We start from the raw sequence: 13913 nt of genomic DNA, 5'->3' as shown, positions 1-13913 counted from the left end.
TGATTATACAGAAAGCAGTGTAGATATTTGCATGTATATACACATGGTGGTGTAGATAATTCCATCTTTTTACAGATGGCAGTGTAGATATTTCCATGTTTACAGATGGCGGTGTAGGTATTTCCATGTTTATACAGATGGCGGTGTATATATTTCCATGTTTTCACAGATAGCAGTGTAGATATTTCCATCTTTTCACAGATTGCTGTGTAGATATCTCCATGTTTATTCAGATAGTGGTGTAGATATTTCCATGTTTATACAGATGGCAGCGTAGATATTTCCATCTTTACACAGATGGCGGTGTAGATATATCCTTGTTTATACTGATAGCGGTGTAGTTATTTCCATGTTTATACTGATAGCGGTGTTGATATTTCCATGTTTATAGGGATAGTGATGTAGGTAACTCCAAGTTTATACAGATAGCGGTGTAGTTATTTCCAAGTCTATATAGATAGCGGTGTGGATATTTCCATGTTGATAGAGATGGCAGTGTAGATATTTCCATGTGTATACAGATGGCGGTGTAGATATTTCCATGTTTATAGACATGGCCGTGTAGATATCTCCATGTTTATACAGATGACGGTGTAGATATTTCCATGTTTATACAGATAGCGGTGTAGTTATTTCCATGTTTATACAAATGATTGTGTAGATATTTCCATTTTTATGGAGTTTGCGGTGTAGTTATTTCCATGTTTATACAGATATCGATGTCGATATTTCCATGTTTATACAGATGGCGCTGTAGTTATTTCCATCTTTATACAGACTGCCGTGAACATATTTCCATATTTTTACAGAAGGCATTGTAGATATTTCCATCTTTATACAGATGGCAGTGTAGATATTTCCATCTTTATACAGAGGACCGTGTAGATATTTCTATATTTATACAGATGGCGGTGTAGATATTTCCATGTTTATAGAGATGGCGGTGCAGATATTTCCATGTTTACACAGATAGCGGTGTAGATATTTCCATGTTTATGCAGATGGCGTTGTGGATATTTCCATGTTAATACAGATATCGGTGTAGATATTTCCATGTTTACACAGATAACGGTGTACATGTTTCCATATTTATACTGATGGCGGTGTAGATATTTCTATGTTTCTAGAGATAGCGGTGAAGATATTTCCATGTTTATACAGATAGCAGTGTAGGTATTTCCATGTTTATACAGATGTTGGTGTAGATAATTCCATCTTTATACAGATAGCAGTGTAGATATTTCCATGTTCAAACAGATGGCGGTGTAGATATTTCCATGTTTATACAGATGGCTGTGGAGGTATTTCCATGTTTATAGAAATGGCGGTGTAGATATTTCCATGTATATACAGATGGCGGTGTAGATATTTCCATCTTTATAGAGATGGCGATGGAGATATTTCCATATTTATAGAGATGCTGGTGTAGATATTTCCACGTTTATGGAGATGGCAGTGTAGTTATTTCTATGTACATACAGATACCGGGGCAGATATTTCCATGTTTATAGGCATAGTGGTGTATATGTTTCCACGTTTATTGACATACTGGTGTGGGTATTTCCATGTTTATACAGATATCGGTGAAGATAATTCCATGTTTATACAGATAGCAGTGTAGTTATTTCCATGTTTATAGAGATGACGGTGTTGATATTTCCATTTTTATGGAGATTGCAGTGTAGAAATTTCCATTTTTATACAGATAGCGATGTAGATATTTCCTTGTTTATACAGATGGTGGTGTAGCTATTTCCATGTTTATACAGATGACTGTGTGGATATTTCCAGGTTTCTACAGATGGCGGTGTAGATATATCCATGTTAATAGAGATGGTGTTGTACACATTTCCATGTTTATACAGATGGCGGTGTAGGTATTTCCATGTTTGTACAGATGTCGGTGAAGATATTTCCTTGTTAATATATATGACGCTGTAGATATTTCCATGTTTATAGAGAAAGCGGTGTAGATATTTCCCTCTTTATACATATAGCGGTGTAGAGATTTCCATGTTCAAACAGATAGCGTTGTAGATAAGTCCATGTTTACCCAGATTGTGGTGTAGATATTTCCATGTTTACATAGTTAGCGGTGTAGATATTTCCAGCTTTACACGGATAGCGTTGTAGATATTTCCAAGTTCATATAGATAGCGGTGTAGATATTTCCATGTTTATACAGATAGCGGTGTAGATATTTCCATGTTTATACAGGTCATGGTGTAGGTATTTCCATGTTTATATGGATAGTGTTGTACGTATTTTCATGTTTATATAGATGGCAGTGTAGATATTTCCATATTTATACAGATGCTGGTGTAGAAATTTCCAGGTTTATACAGACGACTGTGTAGATATTTCCATGTTTATACTGATGACAGTGTTGGTATTTCCATGTTAATACAGATGGCGGTGTAGATATTTCCATGTTTATAGAGATGGTGGTGTAGATATTTCCATGTTTATACAGATAGTGGTGTAGATATTTCCATGTTTATACATATACCGGTGTAGATATTTCCATGTTTACACAGATAGCGTCGTAGATATATCCATGTTCATACAGATAGCGGTATAGATATTTCCATGTTTACATAGATACCGGTGTAGGTATATCCAGCTTTGCACAAATACCGGTGTAGATATTTCCATATTTATACAGATAGCGGTGTAGATATTTCCGTGTTTATACAGATAGCGGTGTAGTTATTTCCATGATTATACAGATAGCGGTATAGATATTTCCATGTTTACATAGATACCGGTGTAGATATTTCCACCTTTACACAGATAGCAGTGTAGATATATCCATATATATACAGATAGCGGTGTAGATATTTCTGTGTTTATACAGACAGCGGTGTAGTTACTTCCATGATTATACAGATAGCGGTGTTGATATTTCCATCTTTATAGGGATAGTGGTGTAGGTAATTCTATGTATATACAGATAGCGGTGTAGTTATTTCCAAGTTTATACAGATTGAGGTGCAGATATTTCCATGTTTATACAGATCGCCGTGTAGATATTGACATATTTATACAGATGGCGGTATAGATATTTCCATGTTTATCGACATGGCGGTGTATATATTTCCTTGCTTTTACAGTTGACGGCGTAGATATTTCCATGTTTATACAGATAGCGGTGTAGATATTTCCATGTTTATTCAGATGGTGGTGTAGATACTTCCATGTTTATACATATGCCGGTGTAGTTATTTCCATGTTTATACAGATAGCGTTGTAGATATTTCCATGTTTACAGATATCGGTGTAGTTATTTCCATGTTTATAGATATAGCGGTGTTGATATTTCTATGTTTATAGGGATAGTGCTGTAGGAAATTCCATGTTTATACAGATGGCATGGTAGATATTTCCATGTTTATACAGATTGCAGTGTAGATATTTAAATGTTTATACAGATGGTGTTGTAGATATTTCCATTCATGTACTGATGGCAGTGCAGATATTTCCATGTTTATACAGATAGCGGTGTAGAAATTTGCATGTTTATACCAATGGCAGTTTAGATAATTCCATCTTTATAAAGATATCAGTGTAGATATTTCCATGTTTGTACAGATGGTGGTGTAGATATTTCCATATTGATACAGATGACGGTGTAGATATTTCCGGGTTTATAGAGATGACAGTGTAGGTATTTCCATGTTGATACAGATAGCGATGAAGATATTTCCATGATTACACATATAGCGGTTTAGATATTTCCATGTTTATACAGATGGCGGTGTAGATATTTCCATGTTTATACAGATAGTTGTGTAGTTATTTCCATGTTTATAAAGATAGCGGTGTTGATATTTCCATGTTTATTGGGATAGCGGTGTAGGTATTTCCATGTTTATACACATAGCGGTGTAGTTATTTCTATGTTTATGCAGAAAGCGGTGTAGATATTTCCACGTTTATACAGATGGCTTTGTAGATATATCCATGTTTATACAGATAGCAGTGTAGATATTTCCTTGTTTGTACAGATGGTGGTGTAGATATTTCCATGTTTATCCAGATGACTGTATAGGTATTTCCAAGTTTCTACAGATGGCGGTGTAGATATTACCGTGTTTATACATATAGCAGAGTACATATTTCCATGTTTACACAGATAGCGTTGCAGATATGTCCATGTTTACACAGATAGTGGTGTAGATATTTCCATGTTTACATAGTTAGAGTTGTAGATATTTCCAGCTTTACACAGATAGCGGTGTAGATATTTCCATGTATATATTAATATCGGTGTACATATTTCCATGTTTATACAGATAGCGGTGTAGCTATTTCCATGTTTATACAGGTCATGGTGTTCATATTTCCATGTTTGTACGGATAGCGGTGTACGTATTTCCATGTTTATACAGATGGCAGTGTAGATATTTCCGTATTTATACAGATGGTGGTGTAGAGATTTCCATGTTTATACAGATAGCGGTGTAGATGTTTCCATGTTTATACAGATAGCGGTGGAGATATTTCCATATTTATACAGATAGTGGTGGATATATTTCCATGTTTATAGAGATGGTGGTGTAGATATTTCCATGTTAATACAGAAGGCGGTATAGATATTTCCATGTTTATACAGATAGCGGTGTAGGTATTTCCATGTTCATAGAGATAGCGTTGTAGATATTTCCAGATTTATACAGATGGCTGTGTAGATATTTCCATGTGTATACAGAGGGCAGTGAAGGTATTTCCATGTTTATACAGATGGAGGTGTAGATATTTCCATGTTTACACAGGGAGCTGTGTAGTTATTTCCATGTTTATAGAGATAACGGTGCAGATATGTCCATATTTATACAGATTGCAGTTGAGATATTTCCATGTTTATAAAGTTAGCGGTGGAGATATTCCCATGTTTATAGAGATAGCAGTGGAGATATTTCCATGTTTTTACAGATGGCGGTGTAGATATTTACATGTTTATACAGATAGCGGTGTGGCTATTTTCGTGTTTATACAGATAGCGGTGGATATATTTCCATGTTTATAGAGATGGCGGTGTAGATATTTCCACGTTTACAAAGATAGTGGTATAGATATTTCCTTGTTTATACAGATAGCGGTGTAGATATTTCCATGTTTATACAGATAGCGGTGTAGGTATTTCCATGTTCATAGATATAGCGTTGTAGATATTTCCAGGTTTATACAGATGGCTGTGTAGATATTTCCATGTGTATACAGATGGTAGTGTAGCTATTTCCATGTTTATACAGATGGAGGTGTAGATATTTCCATTTTTCTACAGATGACTGAGTAGATATTTCCATGTTTTTACAGATGGCGGTGTAGATATTTCCATGTTTATACAGATAGCGGTGTGGCTATTTCCGTGTTTATACAGATAGCGATGAAGATATTTCCATGTATATACAGATAGCGGTGGATATATTTCCATGTTTATAGAGATGGTGGTGTAGATATTTCCACGTTTATAAAGATAGTGGTGTAGATATTTCCTTGTTTATACAGAGAGCGGTGTAGGTATTTCCATGTTTCACAGAGAGCGGTGTAATTATTTCCATGTTTATAGAGATAGCGGTGGAGATATTTCCATGTTTATACAGATAGCGGTGGATATATTTCCATGTTTATAGAGATGGCGGTGTAGATATTTCCACGTTTATAAAGATAGTGGTATAGATATTTCCTTGTTTATACAGATAGCGGTGTAGATATTTCCATGTTTATTCAGATAGCGGTGTAGGTATTTCCATGTTCATAGAGATAGCGTTGTAGATATTTCCAGGTTTTGACAGATGGCTGTGTAGATATTTCCATGTTTATACAGATGGCAGTGTAGATATTTCCATGTTTATACAGATGGAGGTGTAGATATTTCCATTTTTCTACACATGACTCTGTAGATATTTCCATGTTTTTACAGATGGCGGTGTAGATATTTCCATGTTTATACAGATAGCGTTGTGGCTATTTCCGTGTTTATACAGATAGCGATGAAGATATTTCCATGTTTATACAGATAACGGTGGATATATTTCCATGTTTATATAGATGGTGGTGTAGATATTTCCACGTTTATAAAGACAGTGGTGTAGATATTTCCTTGTTTATACAGAGAGCGGTGTAGGTATTTCCATGTTTACACAGAGAGCGGTGTAGTTATTTCCATGTTTATAGAGATAGCGGAGTAGAAATTTCCATGTTTATACAGATGGCATTGTAGATATTTCCACGTTTACACAGATAGCGGTGTGGCTATTTCCATATTTATACAGATAGCGATGAAGGTATTTCCATGTTTATACAGATAGTGGTGGAGATATTTCCACGTTAATACAGATGGCGGTGTAGATATTTCCAAGTTTATGCAGATAGTGGCGTAGATATTTCCATGTTTATGGAGATAGCAGTGTAGATATTTCCATGTTTACTCAGAGAGCGGTGTAGTTATTTCCATGTTTATAGAGAAAGCGGTGTAGATATTTCCATATTTATACAGATAGCGGTGGAGATATTTCCATCTTTATAAATATAGCAGTGGAGATATTTCCATGTTTATAGAGATAGCGGTGGAGTTATTTCCATGTTTATACAGATAGTGGTGGAGATATTTCCATGTTTATACTGATAACGATGTAGATATCTCCATGTTTATACAGATAGTGGTGTAGATATTTCCATGTTTATACAGATAGCGGTGTAGATATTTCCATGTTTATACAGATAGCGGTGTAGATATTTCCATGTTTATACAGATGGCTGTGTAGATATTTCCATGTGTATACAGATGGCAGTGTAGATATTTCCATGTTTATACAGGTTGACGTGTAGATATTTCCAGGTTTACACAGATGACTGTGTAGATATTTCGATGTTTTTACTGATGGCGGGGTAGATATTTCCATGTTTATACAGATAGCGGTGTGTCAATTTCCATGTTTATTCAGATGTCGATGTAGATATTTCCATGTGTATAGAGATGGCTTTGCAGATATTTCCATGTTTATACAGATCACGGTGTAGATATTTCCATGTTTATACAAATAGTGGTGTAGATATTTCCATGTTTATTAAGATGACTGTGTAGGTATTTCTATGTTTATACAGATGGCGGTGTAGATATTTCCAAGTTTATACAGATAGCGGTGTAGATATTTCCATGTTTATACAGATAGCGGTGTAGATACTTCCATGTTTATACAGAGAGCGGTGTAGGTATATCCATGTTTATGGAGATAGCGGTGTAGATATTTCCATGTTTATACAGATGGCTGTGTTGATATTTCCATGTGTATACAGATGGCAGTGTAGATATTTCCATGTTTACACAGATAGCGGTTTAGATATTTCCATGTTTACACACATAGCGTTGTAGATATTTCCATGTTCATACAGATACTGGTGTTGATATTTCCATGTTTATACAGATAGCGGTGGAGATATTTCCATGTTTATACAGGTGGTGGTGGGGATATTTCAACGTTTATACAGATGGTATTGTAGATATTTCCATGATTTCACAGATGGTGGTGTAGATATTTCCATGTTTATACAGATGACTGTATAGTTATTTCCATGTTTATACAGATGGCCGTTTAGATATTTCCATATGTATAGAGATAGCGGTGTAGATATTTCCATATTTATACAGATCGCGGGGTAGATATTTGAATGTTTATACAGATAGCGGTGTAGATATTTCCATGTTTTTGCAAATGGCGGTGTTGATATTTCCATCTTTATACCGATGGCGGTGTAGACATTTCCATGTTTATACAGATAGCGGTGGAGATATTTCCATGTTTATACAGATAGCGGTGGAGATATTTCCATGTTTATAGAGAGTAGATATTTCCATATTTATACAGATCGCGGTGTAGATATTTGTATGCTTATACAGATAGCGGTGTAGATTTTCCATGTTTATACAGATAGCGCTGTAGATATTTCCATTTTTATACATATCGTGGTGTATTTGTTTATATGTTTATAGAGATAGCGGAGTAGATATTTCCAGGTTTATACAAGTAGCGGTGCAGATATTTCCATGTTTGTACAGATCGCGGTGTAGACATTTCCATCTTTCTAAAGAAGGCAGTGATGATATTTCTATATTCATACTGATGGATTTGTAGATATTTCCATGTTTATGCAGATGGCGGTGTAGATATTTCCATGTTAATGCTGATGGCGGTGTAGATATTTCCATGTTTATACAGATTGCGGTGTAGACATTTCTATGTTTACTGAGATATCGGTGTAGATAAATCCATGTTTACACAAATAGCTGTGTAGATATTTCCATGTTTATAGAGAGAGAGGTGTATATATTTCCATATTTATACAGATAGCAGTTTAGCTATTTCCATGTTTATTCAGATGGCAGTATAGATATTTCCATGTTTATACAGATAGGGCTGTGGTTATTTCCAAGTTTATACAGATAGCGTTGTAGATATTTCCATGTTTATACAGATGTCTGTGTAGGTATTTCCATGTTTATACAGATGGCAGTGTAGATATTTCCATGTTTATACAGATAGCGGTGAAGACATTTCCATGTTTATGGAGATGGTGGTATAGATATTGCCATATTTATACAGATAGCGGTGTAGGTATTTCCATGTGTATACAGATAGCGGTGTAGATATTTCCAAGTTTATACAGATAGCGGTGTAGATATTTCCATGTTTATACAGATAACGTTGTAGATATTTCCATGTTTATACAGATAGCGGTGTTGATATTTCCATGTTTATACAGGTAGCGGTGTAGATATTTCCAGGTTTATACAGCTTGCGGTGTTGATATTTCCATCTTTATACAGATGACATTGTAGATATTTCCATGTTTATAGAAATAGCGGTGTTCATATTTCCATGTTTATACAAATAGCATTGTAATTATTTACAGCTTTATAGAGACAGCGGTGTAAATATTTCCATGTTTAAACAGATAACGGTTTAAATGTTTACACATTTACAGAGATAGCGGTGTAGATATTTCCACGTTTATACAGAAAGTGGTTTAGTTATTTCCACGTTTATGTACATAGCGGTGTAGATATTTCCACGTTTATAGAGATAGCGGTGTAGATATTTCCACGTTTATACAGGTAGCCGTGTACATATTTGCACGTTTATAGAGATAGCGGTTTAGATATTTACACGTTTATACAGATAGCGGTGTAAATATTTTCACTTTTATACATATAGCTGTGTAGATATTGCCACGTTTATAGAGATAGCGATGTAGATATTTGCATGTTTATACAGACAGCAATGTAGATATTTCCATCTTTATACAGACAGCGGTGTAGATCTTTCCATGTTTATAGAGATAGCATTGTAGATATGTCCATGTTTAAACAGATATCACTGTAGATATTTCCATGTTTATACAGATAGCGGTGGGGATATTTCCATGTTTATACAGAGAGCGGTGGAGATATTTCCATGTTTATACAGATGGCGGTGTATGTATTTCCAGGTTTATACAGATAGTGGTGTAGATATTTCCATGTTTATACAGATAGCGGTGTAGATATTTCCATGTTTATACACATTGCGGTGTAGTTATTTCCATGTTTATAGAGATAGCGGTGTAGATATTTCCATGTTTACAGATGTCGGTGTGGATATTTCCATGTTTATACAGATAGCGGTGTGGCTATTTCCATGTTTATACAGATAGCAGTGTAGATATTTCCATGTTTATAGAGATGACTGTGTGGATATTTCCATGTTTAAACAGAGGGCTGTGTACATATTTCCATGTGTATGCAGATGGCAGTGTAGATATTTCCACGTTTATACAGATGGAGGTGTAGATATTTCCACGTTTATACAGATGGCTCTGTAGATATTTCCATGTTTTTACAGATAGCAGTGTATAGATTACCATGTTTACACAGATAGCGGTGTAGATATTTCAATCTTTTCACAGATGGTGGTGAAGGTATTTCCATCTTTACACAGATAGTGGTGTAGATATTTCCATCTTTGCACAGCTTGCAGTGTAGATATTTCCATCTTTACACAGATAGCGGTGCAGATATTTCCATGTTTACACATATAGCGGTGTAGATATGTCCATGTTTAAACAGATAGCATTGTATATATTTGCATGTTTATACAGATTACTCTGTAGATATTTTCATATTTTTACAGATGGCGTTGTAGATATTTCCATGTTTCTACAGATAGCGGTGTGACTCTTTCCATGTTTATACCGATAGCGGTGTAGATATTTCCACGTTTATAGAGATGACTGTGTAGATATTTCCATGTTTATACAGATGGCCATGTAGATATTTCCATGTTTATAGAGATAGCCATGTAGATATTTCCATGTTTATACAGATACTGGTGTAGGTATTTCTATGTTAATACAGATGACCGTGTAGGTATTTCCATGTTTATTGAGATGGCGGTGTAGATATTTCCATGTTCATAGAGATAGCCATGTAGATATTTCCACGTTTATACAGATAGCGGTGTAGATATTTCCATGTTTATACAGATAGCGATGGGGATATTTCCATGTTCACACAGATAGCGGTGGAGATATTTCCATGTATATACAGATGGCGGTGTAGATATTTCCACGTTTATACAGATAGTGGTGTACATATTTCCATGTTTATACAGATAGCGCTGTAGATATTTCCATGTTTCTACAGATGGCTGTGTAGATATTTCCATGGTTATACAGATGGCTGTGTAGATATTTCCATGTGTATACAGATGGGAGTGTAGATATTTCCATGTTTATACAGATGGAGGTGTAGGTATTTCCATGTTTACACAGATAGCGGAGTAGATATTTCCATGTTTAAACAGATAGCGGTGTAGATAATTCCATGTTTATACAGATGGCGGCGTAGATATTTCCATGTTTACACAGATAGCGGTGTAAATATTTCCATGTTTATAAAGATAGTGGCGTAGATATCTCCATATTTATACTGATGACATTTTAGGTGCTTCCATGTTTATACAGATTGCAGTGTAGATATTTTCATGTTTATAGGGATAGCCATGTTGATATTTCCATGTTTATACAGATAGTGGTGTAGACATTTCCATGTTTATAGAGATGGCGGTGTTGATATTTCCTACTTATACAGAAGCCGTGTAGATATTTCCATGTTTATACAGATAGCGGTGTAGATATTTCCATGTTTACAGAGATGGCGGTGGAGATGTTTCCATGTTTATACATATAGCAGTGTAGATATTTCCATGTTTATACAGATGACTGTGTGGATATTTCCATGTTTTTACAAATGGCGGTCTAGATATTTCCATGTTTATACAGATATCTGTGTAGATATTTCCATGTTTATAGAATTGGCTTTGTAGATATTTCCAAGTTTACACAGATGGCAGTGAAAATATTTCCACGTTTATACACATAGTGGTGTAGTTATTTCCATGTTTATACAGATGACTGTTTAGATATTTCCATTTTTATGCAGATGGCGGTGTAGGTATTTCCATCTTTATAGCGATAGCGATGTAGATATTTCCAAGTTTATACAGATAGTGGTGTAGATATTTCCATGTTTGTACAGATAGCTGTGTAAATATTTCCATGTTTATGCAGATTGCGGTGTAGGTATATCCATGTTTACAAGGATAGCGGTGTAGATATTTCCAAGTTTATACAGATGGCTGTGTAGATATTTCCATGTGTATACATATGGCAGTGTAGATATTTCCATGTTTATACAGATGGAGGTGTAGATATTTCCATGTTTATACAGATTACTCTGTAGATATTTTCATATTTTTACAGATGGCGGTGTAGATATTTCCATGTTTCTACAGATAGCGGTGTGGCTATTTCCATTTTTATAACAATACCGGTGTAGATATTTCCACGTTTATAGAGATGAGTGTGTAGATATTTCCATGTTTATACAGATGGCAGTGTAGATATTTCTATGTTTATGCAGATATTGGTGTAGATATTTCCTTGTTTGTACAGATGACTCTGTAGATATTTCAATGTTTATACAGATGGCCGTGTAGATATTTCCATGTTTATAGCGATAGCCCTGTAGATATTTCCATGTTTATACAGATAGTGATGTTGGCATTTCCCAGTTTATAGAGATAGTTGTGTAGATATATCCATTTTTACACAGACAGCGGTGTAGATATTTCCATGTTTATACAGATAGCAGTGTAGATATTTCCATATTTGCACTGATTGAGGTGTAGTTGTATCCATCTTTACACAGATAGCGGTGTACATATTTCCAACTTTACACAGATAGCTGTTTAGATATTTCCACGTTTACACTGACAGTGTTGTAGATATTTCCATATGTATACAGATAGCGGTGTAGATATTTCCATGTTTATAAAGATAGCGTTGTTGATATTTCCATGTTTATACAAATGGCGGTGGAGCTATTTCCATGTTTATACAGACAGCGATGCAGATATTTTCATGTTTATACACACAGTGGTGTAGATATTTCCATGTTTAAAGAGATAGTGGTGTAGATATTTCCATGTTTATACAGATAGCGGTGCAGTTATTTCCATGTTTATACAGATATCGGTGTAGATATTACCATGTTTATACAGATAGCGGTGCAGTTATTTCCATGTTTTTACAGATAGCGGTGTAGATATTTCCATGTTTATACAGATTGCGGAGTACATATTTCCATGTTTATAGAGATAGCTGTGTAGATATTTCCATGTTTAAGCAGTTGGCTTTGTAGATATTTCCGTGTGTATACAGATGGCAGTGTAGATATTTCCATGTATATACAGATGGGCGTGTAGATAATTCCATGTATATACATATGACTGTGTAGATATTTCCATGTTTTTACAGATGGCGGTGTAGATATTTCCATGTTTATACAGATAGCGGTGTGGCTATTTCCATGTTTATACAGATAGCGGTGAAGATATTTCCAGGTTTATAGAGAATGCGGTGTAGATATTTCCATGTTTATACAGATGGCGTTGAAGATATTTCCATATTTATACAGATATTTGTGTAGATATTTCCATGTTTATACAGATTACCGTGTAGGTATTTCCATGTTTATACAGATGGAGGTGTAGATATTTCCATATTTATAGAGAAGTCTGTGTAGATATTTCCATGTTTATACAGATGGCAGTGTAGTTAATTCCAGGTTTATACAGATAGTAGTGAAGATATTTCCATGTTTATACAGATGAGTGTGTAGGTATTTCCATGTTTATACAGATGGCGGTGTAGATATTTCCATGTTCATAGAGATGGCGGTGTAGATATTTCCATATTTATACAAATAGCCGTGTAGATATTTCCATGTTTATAGAGATAGCGGTGTAGATATTCCCATTTATATACAAACAGCGGTGCAGATATTTCCATGTTTACAGATACCGATGTAGATATTTCCATCTTTGCACAGATGGCGGTGTAGATATTCCCCACTTTACACAGATAGCGGTGTAGCTGTTTCCATGTTTACGCAGATAACTGTGTGTATATTTCCATGTTTACACAGATAGCATTGTAGATTTTCCATGTTTATACAGATAGCGCTGTAGATTTTTTCAAGTTTCTACGGACAGCGTTGTGTACTTTCCATGTTTATAGGGATAACGGAGTAGATATTTCCATGTTTATACAGATAGCATTGTAGTCATTTCCATGTTTTTGCAGATAGCGGTGTAGACATTTCCAAGTTTACAGAGATATCGGTGTAGATATTTCCATGTTTATACATATACCGGTGTAGATATTTCCATTTTTATACATACGGCGGTGTAGATATTTCCATGTTTAAAGAAATGGCGGTGTAGGTATTTCCATGTTTATAGAGATAGTGGTGGAGATATTTCCACGTGTATACAGAGAGCAATGTAGATATTCCCATGTTTATACAGATA

This window comes from Pan paniscus, chromosome 8 (genome assembly GCF_029289425.2).
Source record: "Pan paniscus chromosome 8, NHGRI_mPanPan1-v2.0_pri, whole genome shotgun sequence".
Taxonomy (NCBI): domain Eukaryota; kingdom Metazoa; phylum Chordata; class Mammalia; order Primates; family Hominidae; genus Pan; species Pan paniscus.
Note: the sequence above shows the minus strand (reverse complement) of the source record.